Below are 13,380 nucleotides of genomic sequence, written 5' to 3' on the forward strand. Positions count from 1 at the left end.
TCTCCAACCGTCTGTCTTATTTTCTCACATTATTTCTATGTGAGCTCACCCTTTTTTATGATTTTATCATATATACTTGCAGAGAAAGTCAATGCTTGATTTTTCTCCCTAGGACAAATCAAGATATTTCCACTAGGATGTACATAAGCACCATTTTTCCTATGTTAAAGATGAGCTTATCATTCTGTCCATAAAATATTCTGTTATTCCTAATATTAGGGAGGAAAGATGTATTTTTAACTTAGTTGCCCACATTAGGGATCTAGATAACATTCTCTATTCTTCCTTCTGTTTCACGTACTCACCCATGAAAAAGCCACCTGACCATGTATAAGTCACTGAGTATGATACTGACTTTGAAACATTTCAAAGATTTACCATTTCTTTCTCATTAGGGTATTGCTGGGGATCTGTTGTATGATTGTACAGAAAATATATTAGCTACCAGATATATGAAATTATACATTCATAATTATTTATCCAAAAACTGGGAAATAGCTTCTGAAGTGTGTGTGTACATTCTAGTATAATTATTTTTGGAAAATCTGAGTTGTGCATTTATTAAACCATGATATATGAATTTTTAAAAGTTTTACTCAAAATATTCCATATTATTTTCATCATTGAGTTTTTGTATATAATTTTTTAAAGTGTAAAGTTAAAAATATATAACATTACTTAACTGAAATAGATGTCCTCAATGGGATTAGAATCCAAAAATGTGAATAAAATAATGTGAAAATTAATAAAATTATAAACAGAGAATGAGAATTAGTGTTTTGTATTTATTTGGATAAATTCCCAGAAGTAGAATTGCTGGGTCCTAAGGCAGTTCCATTTTTAATGTTTTGAGATAACTCCATACTGCTTTCCACAATGACTGTTCCAATCTATATTTCCACCAACAGTGCAAGATGTGCTAAAATCCTCAACAAAAATATTAGCAAACTGGATCCAGCAATACATTAAAAAGGTCATAAACCATGATCAAGTAGCATTTATTCCAGGGATACAAGATTGGTACAACTTCCACAAGTCTTGAATTTAATGAGAAATAATTAACTTTAAATCCAAGTAAAAACATATATGTATACGAGTCTTTTAAAAATATTTCCTTGAATTTTTTTTTTCACAATAGAATATGTAATAGGAATAAACATAAAATTAACATAATAGAAATTGTCATTATAAAAATATCAGCAAGATATAGAAAACAGTAAATTTCTACAAAACTACAAAAGTTGTTATGGAAAAAAATGCTTAGAAAATATTGACTGGTGATGAATACTGAAAAAAGAGGAAGTAAAAATCTATTAATACCATTAAAGAAAAATGTTGGCAATTCCCTATTCTCACCACATCTGAAGCACTAAAGAAAGGAATTCTGTCCCAATCAGAAAATAAAAGGCCAATGGGGAATCATATGACCTTCACAAAACTGTGGCAAGTTAACAATCATAAATAAGTGGACTCAACTTTAAAATCACATACGGCAGAAACATGTTTTCTCTGTTTCATTCTTTTCTTTCACTGTTATTTTTATTGTCCTGAAGACCTTTCGATCATTGATTTACTTGAAAATGTTTCCATCACCTGTTTCTGATACAAAGCTCCTAAAATCCGTATAACTTCCAAAATAATAGGGTTTAATAGAGGAGCATATTTTGTTATTCATCACAAACACCTTTTAACTATACCCCATTATATGCTAATAAAGTGATTGTTCCCAGAGAAACCAACCAGGTGATGAGAGGGTCAAAACTTCCACTTCTACCATTCCAACTTCCAGGGAAAGGAGAGAGACCGGGGATTGAGTTAATCACCAATGGCCAATAATTTAATTATTTATACCTACATAATGGAAGCTTCATAAAAACCCTAAATAAAGGTATTTGGGGAAATTCCAGGTTGGTAAACATATCTTCTTGCTGAGAGGGTGACGCACCCCAATCCAGAAAGAACAAGAATTCCTGTATTCAGGACCATTCCAAACCTTATTTATGTACTTTTTTATCTGGCCTATTATCTGTACCCGTCATAACACCCCTTATCATAAATTAATAAACATAAGTAAAATGTAAGTCTATAAATCATTGTAACAAATGATTGAATCCAGGGTGGTAGGGGTCAGGGTGCAGTTGCGGTCAGAACCTTGCGTTTTTAATCAAGTTGGATGGAAGTGGGTGCCTTGGGAAATCATTACTTGTACCAGGCCTTTGAAGTTAGGGCAGTATTGAATCTTTAAACCTGTGGGGTCTAACTAATTCTGGGTAGATGAGATATTTCAAGTTTGGAGCAATTCTTTAATACGGTAGATTTGAAGTCATAATATATATATTGGGAATAAACATGCATAGGAACCTGGCATTCTGCTATGTTTAGATGGATCTTCAGGGTTTCTTAAGTTGCAATTTAATTGAACAGAGTTCTCAATCAGGTTGTGTGAGAAAACAAGATCAATGCTGGGACCTTGAATTTTGATGCTCCAACATAAAAATATTATGTTGAGGTACAGTTTACTAAGGGAGATATCTTCCACTAACATGATAGTTCATTTGAACCCTGAATCTGGCAGCAAATTATGTCCTAGTTAACAATTATATAGTCTACACTGGGCTGTGTGTTGTTAGTTAAAATAAAAAAATAATTGTAGGAAATACTATCAAGAGCCTAGTGTTTTCTAAATTGACTCTAAGATACATAACTTATTTTGTAAATATAAAAATATTTTAAAATATTAATTCCTTGCTATTAAAATAACTTCAATTTCTTTTTATTTTCTTGTCACAATACTTTAATTAGGCAGAGTGAGAAGGGCAGGACTGAATTTGATGGAATATTTCACCACAAAGTGATGGATGAAAGAGCTCTGGAATGATTCAGCTAAGGCAAATCAAGAAAGCTATCTTTTCACCTGTACTCTACAAAACTGATGGGATTACCCTAATGAACATGGCCAATGCCTTGCAGTAAATACATACCCTTTACACTTATAGAAACCCATTAAAACTTAAATAATTCTATTGCTCTTAGAAATAATCTTTGATGACTCTAAAGTCTCATGGAATTACATGTTAAGACTCCCAAGAAACAACTTGAAAAATTCTTGCAAGCTGAATCTCTTTGAACTTTCAACTAAAGCCAGAATACCAACTAAGCATTACTGAATTGTATTGCTTTAAAAAAATTAGTAAGAAAAGAAATGAGAATGAGAAAGAAATGAATTAGCTAGTTAGCTGAAACATTCTTCAGTCACAAAGAGCAGGCATCTCTGTTCCCTTTCTATGTGAATACAAAGTAGAGATATTCAGTAACAGAACCCAAACTGGAAAATAAAACCCTATATTAAATTATGAAGAATAAATTAGTATATATGCTTTGCATGCATATTGCTCCTCAATGATATAGACTTGATGAAGGTACAAAAAATATTGTATACAGTAACTGATCTCAAGAGGCTTACAATTTAGTACTAGAAAAATAATATGCATGCATGCATGACTATAACACAAATGTAAAAGAAATGTGTTACCAGAGAAGGACACGTAAATTATTTTGGCAACAAAGAGTAAGAAAATCAGCAAAAGTAACTTTGGAGTGAAGCATAAAAACGTCAAAGTCAGGGCAATGCATACCAAAGCAGTTAGGACTATTTCCTATTGAAAATTAAGAGTCACTGAAGAATTTTTAGAATAAACATAATATAAACTAAGCGATCATTACATTTGAAGAAAAAAATAACTTTGATAATTATGTAAAATCACATCATGTACACACTCAATAATATTCAATAAAGAAATGCATTGAAGATGGAAAAGATTGAAGAGAGAAAAACTACCCTAAAATCTAGGTAAGGAAGCATTAGCACTAATACTAATGCAGAATGAAGGGGTCATATGAAGTACAGGACAATCATAAGTAAAAAGCATTGTTAAGAAATTTACAATCCAAATTTTATTCAGTTTATAGTACCTTTATTGAAACTGTAGTATAACAGAGCATCCAATGTAATACTTGAAAGTCATAACCCCAAACAAAGCTTCCAATCAAATATAGCTATTATTAATAAAAATAAAAAATATAGAGCTAAACAGTTAATTTTTTAATCCTTCTTTTAAGTCTCTGTAGCACAGTCTAAGAGCTAGGACACTCATACAGAACCACTCATTTAAGTAGATAGCTACCTATGTGGAGTGCCCAGTAAGTGACACAGGTAATAAGGGAGAAAGCATCTGAGATGTCACAGCATGGCTGGGAGAGCTTTGTGGGGTATGTCAGGCTGACATAAACCCAAGGACAAAATGATGCTCAAGGGATTGCAAGGACAGACAGAAAGGGCACTTTAGACAGCAAAATTAAGAAAAAAACATAAACAAAAGAAAGTGCAAATAATATGTAACAGAAGAAAAGGGACTTCTGTCATGAGTTGCACACATAGAACAGGTTGATTATTCTATGTGTGTAATTGACATCAAGAGACTTCAGAAGCCTATTTTTTGGTATCCAGGCAGCTGGTGATCAATGGTGCTGATGCCCACAAAACACACACATGCACACACATACACACACACAATGCTGAAATGAAAGAATATTTATGAGGAGAGTATAGATGAGGATATATACTACTCACAAAAATTAGGTGATATTTCAAAATGAATATGAAGTGATAAAATATCCCCTAGTTCAGGGGTCGGGAAACGTTTTGGCTGAGAGAGCCATGAACGCCACATATTTTAAAGTGCAATTCTGTGAGAGCCATACAACGACCCATGTACATTACACATTATCCAATAAAAATTTGGTGTTGTCCCAGAGGACAGCTGTGATTGGCTCCAGCCACCCACAACCATGAACATGAGCGGTAAGCAATGAATGGATTGTAATACATGAGAATGTTTTATATTTTTAACATTATTTTTTCATTAAAGATTTGTCTGCGAGCCAGATGCAGCCATCAGAAGAGCCACATCTGGTTCATGATCCATAGGTTTCCTACCTTTGCCCTAGTTTTTATGAGCAGTATATTTAGAGAGACAAGAAGTGCCCAAAGTGCTAATATCCAAAGATGCTAAGTTGCAGACTTAAAAAAAAAGGGGGATATCATGTAATTGGCCATATTCCTTTAAAATGTTTGAGGAAAAGATGTATCAAAGCAGTTTTTCAGGAAGATCAATGTGCATTTCTAATGGTACTCTCTGCTGCTGTGGTAGGATCTGGACCAACGCAGGCCAGGTAGGAGAGAAAAGGAACACATAAGTAAATAAAGGAAGGGCCTGGTGATTTAATGTTTGGAGAGAGAGTGGTTGAGAATGAAGTCAAGCAAGTTTCCAAGCTTTCAAGCTAGGATCCTGGGAGAATTACGTCTATGATAAAAATAAAGTGATCTGAGATGTGAACTGTATTTGGGTAATGACAGTGAATTTGTTTTTGGATGATTGTAAATTAGGTGATGGTGGAAAATCCCTGAAGAGGCCTGGCTGGCAGTTGAATAGTTAAGATGAAAACCTAGGGACTATAAAAGGGCTACGAATGTATATAATAAATATACACAATATATAACAAAGTTCAAAATAATATAACTTCTAACATTTTAAAATTTTGAAATAATTAAGCTCCAAGATGTAGAAGAATAACAAATAAATGATATATATTGAGCTTGATTAGGTGGTGGCTTAGTGGATAAAGCCTCAGCCTGAGAGTATGCTGCGGACCCAGGTTTGAAACTCTGAGGTTCGAGCATGGGATCACAGACATGACTCCATGGTTGCTGGCTTGAGCAAGGCGGCACTTGCTCTGCTGGAGTCCCCCAACCCCCTGTCAAGGCACATATGAAAAAGTAATCAATGAACAACTAAGGAGCCAGAATGAAGAATTGATGCTTCTCAGCTCTCTCCCTTTCTGTCTGTTTGTCCCTATCTATCCCTCTCTCTTTCTCTCTCACATGTGTGCTTGCTAATAATAAATAAATAAATAATATATATTGATTATACAGAAATGTCTCAATATACTTTGATATGTAACGAAAAATACAGTTGTAATATTAGCATTAATGAAAATTTTATTAATAATAGTTCTCTTTCTTTAACTATAGGAAGCTTTCTTTTAGGATTATGGTAAAGGAGCATAGAATCACATGTACATATCTGTTAAAATTAAAAAAGGCTTTTGATTGATTTTTTTTTGTCCCATAACATGGCAATCATTCAATTGACATTAGAGTTGAATTCAGAAATAGGACCAGTTATTATAGCTAATAGCATATTAAAATATGAAAGAATTCACTGAAGAACTTGTGTTGTTTATTTGTAAGAAACAAATGTCATATATTTTTGCTTTCATTTCTTATGGCTTATTTCATTCAAATGTTCACTGATTAGCAAAGTGACGTGGGGCATTTCCTTGTGATTCAGTGTTCTCATTTACAAAATGGGCATAAAATAATACTTGCTTCATAAATCATTGAGATTAAAAAATGAGTACATGTCTAGTATCTACAACAGTGCTTAGTACAAATTGAGAGCTCACTAATTTTTAGCTACTATTGCAAAAAAATTTGTATGCATAGTTTGAGTAGAAGCCTCAAAACTGTGTGGCATCAGATAACAAAGCAACATAGTTTTCCTGGCATCTTAAAGATCATTATCAGAATGATCTCTAGATGCATGTACTTGAAGAGTAGCTGGAAAGCTCAGAATGGATAACCTTTGTAATAATGGAATTCAAATGGATCAGTAAAAAACAAAACAAAACAAAAACAGAGAAAAATACAGTTTAGTTGACCAAAATATTTGAGAAAATATTCTTCTGTGTTCTTTCATTTTTTTTTAAGTGAGCCAATGGGTTCAAATACATCGATTCCCATAGCCATTATTTTAACCCCTTTTTTTTTTCTATCATCTCATATTTCTTTCATAGTACTCCCAAAGAACACCCTCAGCAGTGTAAATTAAATACAGTACTAAAACATACTGTTCTATTTGCAAATGTCTTATCTTCTTTTTAATTGCTTATTTGGTGATCTCCCTAAACTGTAGTACCTAAGCAAAAATTCTTCTATAATCCATTCATTTATTAAATAAGAATGAATTAAGTCTCAACCCAAAACTAGCCGAAGAAAGGAGATAATAAAAATCAGAGCAGAAATAAATGAAATAGAGAACAGAAAAGCTATAAAAAAATTAATAGAACAAGGAGCTGGTTCTTTGAAAAGATCAACAAAATTGACAAACCCTTGGCAAGACTTACCAAGGAAAAAAGAGAAAGAACTCATATAAACAAAATCCAAAATGAAAGAGGAGAAATCACCACGGACATCGTAGATATACAAAGAATTATTGTAGAATACTATGAAAAACTTTATGCCACTAAATTCAACAACCTAGAAGAAATGGATAAATTCCTAGAACAATACAACCTTCCTAGACTGAGTCAAGAAGAAGCAGAAAGCCTAAACAGACCTATTAGTAGAGAAGAAATAGAAAAAACTATTAAAAACCTCCCCAAAAATAAAAGTCCAGGCCCAGACGGCTATACCAGTGAATTTTATCAAACCTTCAAAGAAGACTTGGTTCCTATTCTACAGAAAGTCTTCCAAAAAATTGAAGAAGAAGCAATACTTCCAAACACATTTTATGAGGCCAACATAACCCTCATACCAAAACCAGGCAAGGATGGCACAAAAAAAGAAAACTACAGACCAATATCTCTAATGAATACAGATGCTAAAATACTAAACAAAATACTAGCAAATCGAATACAACAACATATTAAAAAAATAATACATTATGATCAAGTGGGATTCATCCCAGAATCTCAAGGATGGTTCAACATACGTAAAACGGTTAACATAATACACCATATCAACAAAACAAAGAACAAGAAACACATGATATTATCAATAGATGCAGAAAAGGCTTTTGATAAAATACAACACAATTTTATGTTTAAGACTCTCAACAAAATGGGTATAGAAGGAAAATATCTCAACATGATAAAGGCCATATATGATAAACCATCAGCTAACATCATACTAAATGGCACAAAACTGAAGGCTTTCCCCCTTAAATCAGGAACAAGACAGGGTTGTCCACTCTCTCCACTCTTATTTAATGTGGTACTAGAGGTTCTTGCCACAGCAATCAGACAAGACAAAGAAATAAAAGGCATCCATATTGGAAAAAAAAAAGTAAAGGTATCACTTTTTGCAGATGATATGATCCTATACATCGAAAACCCCAAAGAATCCACAAAAAGACTACTAGAAACAATAAGCCAATACAGTAAGGTCGCAGGATACAAAATTAACATACAGAAGTCAATAGCCTTTCTATATGCCAACAATGAAACATTTGAGAATGAACTCAAAAAAATAATCCCCTTCACGATTGCAACAAAAAAAAATAAAATACCTAGGAATAAACATAACAAAGAATGTAAAGGACTTATACAATGAAAACTATAAACCATTGTTAAGGGAAATCGAAAAAGATATTATGAGATGGAAGAATATTCCTTGTTCTTGGTTAGGTAGAATAAATATAATCAAGATGGCCATATTACCCAAAGCAATATACAAATTTAATGCAATTCCCATCAAAATTCCAATGACATTTTTTTAAAGAAATGGAGCAAAAAATAATTAGATTTATATGGAACTATAAAAAGCTCCGAATAGCCAAAGCAATCCTAAAGAAAAGGAATGAAGTTGGGGGCATTACAATACCTGACTTCAAACTCTATTATAGGGCCACGACAATCAAAACAGCATGGTATTGGCAGAAAAATAGACACTCAGACCAATGGAACAGAATAGAAAGCCCAGAAATAAAACCACATATATATAGTCAAATAATTTTTGATAAAGGGGCCAACCACACACAATGGAGAAAAGAAAGCCTCTTCAACAAATGGTGCTGGGAAAACTGGAAAGCCACATGCAAAAGAATGAAGCTGGATACAGTTTGTCCCCCTGTACTAAAATTAGCTCAAAATGGATCAAAGATCTAAACATAAGACCTGAAACAATAAAGTACATAGAAGAAGACATAGGTACTCAACTCATAGACCTGGGCTTTAAAGAGCATTTTATGAATTTGACTCCACAGGCAAGAGAAGTGAAAGCAAAAATTAATGAATGGGACTACATCAGACTAAGAAGTTTTTGCTCAGCAAGAGAAACTGATAACAAGATAAACAGACAGCCAACTAATTGGGAAATGATATTTTTAAACACCTGCTCAGATAAGGGCCTAATATCCAAAATATACAAAGAACTCCTAAAACTCAACAACAAACAAACAAACAATCCAATAAAAATATGGGAAGAGGATATGAACAGACACTTCTCCCAGGAAGAAATACAAATGGCCAACAGATATATGAAAAGATGCTCATCTTCTTTAGTTATTAGAGAAATGCAAATCAAAACTGCAATGAGATACCACCTCACACATCTAACTATCTAATAATAGTTAGATTAGCTATTATTAACAAGACAGGTAATAGCAAATGTTGGAGAGGTTGTGGAGAAAAAGGAACCCTCATCCACTGTTGGTGGGAATGTAAAGTAGTACAACCATTATGGAAGAAAGTATGGTGGTTCCTCAAAAAACTGAAAATAGAACTACCTTATGACCCAGCAATCCCTCTACTGGGTATATACCCCAAAAACTCAGAAACATTGACTCGTAAAGACACATGCAGCCCCATGTTCATTGCAGCATTGTTCACAGTGGCCAGGACATGGAAACAACCAAAAAGCCCATCAATAGATGACTGGATAAAGAAGATGTGGCACATATACACTATGGAATACTACTCAGCCATAAGAAATGATGACATCGGATCATTTATAGCAAAATGGTGGGATCTTGACAACATTATACGGAGTGAAATAAGTAAATCAGAAAAAAACAGGAACTGCATTATTCCATATGTAGATGGGACATAAAAGTGAGACCAAGAGACATTGATAAGAGTGTGGTGGTTACGGGGGGAAGGGAGAGAGGGAGAGGGAAGGGGGAGGGGGAGGGGCACAAAGAGAACTAGATAGAGAGTGACAGAGGACAATCTGACTTTGGGTGATGGGTATGCAACATAATTGAACGACAAGATAACCTGGACATGTTATCTTTGAATATATGTATCTTGATTTACTGATGTCACCCCATTAAAAATAAATAAATAAATATAATTTTTAAAAAAAGAATGAATTATGTCTCTAAAACATATCAGACATTATTTTAGGAACCAAAGATCTAGAGAAAAAATATCATAAGTGAATTTCCCTCTGGTCAGTGGGAAAGATGTGTTTAAATATTTTTAATGCACTCTGATAAATATAATAAAAATCCATATGTCATAATGCTGGCACAAAGGATAGATATCTAACGTGGGTCAGGTAACATTTCCCCAAATCAGGGACATGATAGCTAACACTCAAAGGTGAGTAGAGGTTTGGATAGACTCAGAGGTAAAGAGCATTTCAAACATGGGACAGAGCTTGGGCAAAGCTGCAGAGGCAGCTAACACTCTGGGATCTGAAAGTGGTTAATCGATGTGTGAATGCATGGTGTATCTGGGAACTGGTGAGTGTAGAAAAGTAGTTAAAAGAGCTAAATGTAAGAAGTTAAATATATCTAGGAAATTAGGAAGAAATTGAAGATTTAAAAAGCAGAGTTGCAGTTCTTGAATATTTCTCTCTCTAAAATAATGTACAGAAACTTCTCTCCTCTCCCAGGTATGTCTGGGTCTCTGATCCCCTTATCCAGCCCACATAGATCCACCCTTGGAAAAGAACTGAGCTCACTGAAATATCTGCTCTCTGACAGTGCTCAAAATTTGAATATAAAGCCTTGAAGTAGTGTGTCTCAACTATCATTTGGTTTCTTTATTATAAACGCTATATTATTCTGTTTATATGATATTTATTTTATGGTTCAAGCCAATTCTATATATCAACCTCAGGAGATGGGATTCTTTTTCAAAGTGAATGTGTTCCAAAAATATTCTCTGTGAAGACTGTATGCAAAATGTCTACTAACTATTTTTTTTTCTGTTTTTTAGAAAGATAAAGAGAGAAAGAGACCGACGGACAGACAGACAAGAAGGGAGAGACATGAGAAGCATCAACTTGTTTTTATGGCACTTTTAGTTATTCATTGATTACTTTCTCATATGTGCCTTGACTAGGGGGTTCCAGCCAAGCCAGTGACCCCTTGCTAAAGCCAGCAATCTTGGGCTCAAGCCAGAGACCTTGGGCTTCAAGCTAGCAACCTTTGAGCTCAAGCCATAACCCTGCACTCAAGCTGGTGAGCTAGTTCTCAAACCAGCGACCTCAGGGTTTCAAAGCTGGGTCCTCAGTGTCCCACGTCACATTATATCCACTGTGCCATCATCTGGTCAGGGTATTAATGACTTTTTATGGATTAATATGAGAAAGGAATATTTGAAGAGTCCACTTATATGATTCTTCTTCATTAAAATAAATAAGTAAGCCTGACCAGGCAGTGGCGCAGTGGATAGAACATTTGATTGGGATGCAGAAGACCGAAGACCTAGGTTTGAAACCCCAAGGTCAACAGTGTGAGTGCAGGCTCACCCGGCTTAAGTGCGGGCTCATCAGCTTGAGCACTGGGTCACTGGCTTGAGCATGGGATCATAGACATGACCCCATGGTTTCTGGCTTGAAGCCCAAGGTCACTGGCTTGAAGCCCAAGGTTGCTGGCTTGAGCAAGGGGTCACTCGCTCTGCTGTAGCCCTCCCTCCAACCCCATCAAGGCACATATGAGAAAGCAATCAATGAACAACTAAGGTGCCACAACAAAACTTAATTCTTTTCATCTCTCTCCCTTCCCATCTGTCTGTCCCTATCTATCACTCTATCTGTCTCTTTCTCTGTCTCTGTCACAAAATCAATCAATCAATCAATCAATCAATAAAAGTTCTTGCACACTTTGTGTCCCTCACATATAGCCTGCTTTCAAAGTTGAAGTTAAAAATCTTTTTGGTGTTTTTTTATTTATCTGTTTTCTGCTTTTCAATTTCTTAACACCAACCCTCCTATAAAGTATAATAGGAATGATCAATAACCTTCCACTCAGTGTATAATTTGGATGGTTACAGTACTACCATTTAAAAATCAAGTAGTTTACAAGCAGGAGAAAAGAGAGGATGTAAAAATAGTGCTTTTGTAAACAGAAATGTGATTTTTTTAATGCCTAAAATATGACTCAAAAATTTATCAGTAATTTTATATATTAGGTATAAGAACAACACAGTATTCCAATTAACAAACCACCAGAATTCTTGTTTGAGTAATAAATGTATTGTTTTTTAAAATAAAATTTTCTTGCATTAATAATGGAAAGGGAGCTAGTAACAAAAAAGAAATATACTCTGTTATGTTCATTGTTGACTTTATATATCATATTTCTTTAATTATTCCAGAGCATTGGTATTAGGATTTTAAAATTCCCAAATTACATTCCAGAAAAGTTGATTTATATATCTTTATTACTAATGGAATAGTGTGAAATGTCACAGGCTCTAAAACCACTTTCCCTTTTATATTTCACTTCACAACTTCAGGCTAATATTAAAATATTTAGTAGAGTCTGATCGTTTCCTGCTGGTTGGATTGTATTAAAAATATATGGCTTTTATGGGCATAGAAATTAAATATGTGAACAATCAGGCTTTGTAAAAATATACCACATGTTAACTCAAGTAAAAGCAATAAAATATAAACAAAATGTGAAAATGTAGACCATTCTCATAATGTGCGTTCTTTTTATGAGCTAACTGCTCTGTTGTGGGTTGTATTGCACAGACCAGAAAAAATGATATAATTCAAAAGATCTTTTCAGGTCGTTTTAAAAATGATAAAACTAAACTAATCTTTAGTTGGGTTTTTAAAATCATATATCACTTTTAAGGTTAGTGGCTACCTGATGTAGTATTCGGGCACCTTATCAATAAAGAAGAGCTTCTGTCTGTCCTGGGGGTGTTGTTTAAAAGTGTTTTCTTACAGTGAAGCAGTAAATCAATGACTGACAGGATTTCTAACCTGCCACATTTTACCATGGTTACAATATAAAATGCAGTTTCTCCCAATCCCATCTGAAGTGAAGTTACTCCTAGAAATCTGCATTTAAAAATCTTGGATGAAGTCTGTTTGCAAGCAACCATGTAATTTCTGAGCAAATGTAGCATTTATTCAAATAATTGCTTGCTAAAGGATCAGGAAGTGTTATCCTAAAAAAAGAACTGTGGGGTTAATTTTTTTATCTCTTTAAATTTGCTCTCACTTTTGGCAATGAATAAATTTAATAAGTCAACCAAAATAATTAATTATTGTACTAATTTTAAAACGACATTTTA

At 34.0% G+C, this 13,380-nt stretch overlaps 1 non-coding gene across 1 annotated transcript; it reads left to right on the forward strand.

Annotated features, from left to right (window-relative positions):
• Window positions 1-4,405: 4,405 nt before the first annotated feature.
• Window positions 4,406-4,538, forward strand: LOC136389913 (U11 spliceosomal RNA). Its single transcript, XR_010748466.1, has one exon. It is a non-coding gene; the product is annotated as a U11 spliceosomal RNA (small nuclear RNA).
• The last annotated feature ends 8,842 nt before the right edge of the window (window positions 4,539-13,380 follow it).

This window comes from Saccopteryx leptura, chromosome 1 (genome assembly GCF_036850995.1).
Source record: "Saccopteryx leptura isolate mSacLep1 chromosome 1, mSacLep1_pri_phased_curated, whole genome shotgun sequence".
NCBI lineage: Eukaryota > Metazoa > Chordata > Mammalia > Chiroptera > Emballonuridae > Saccopteryx > Saccopteryx leptura.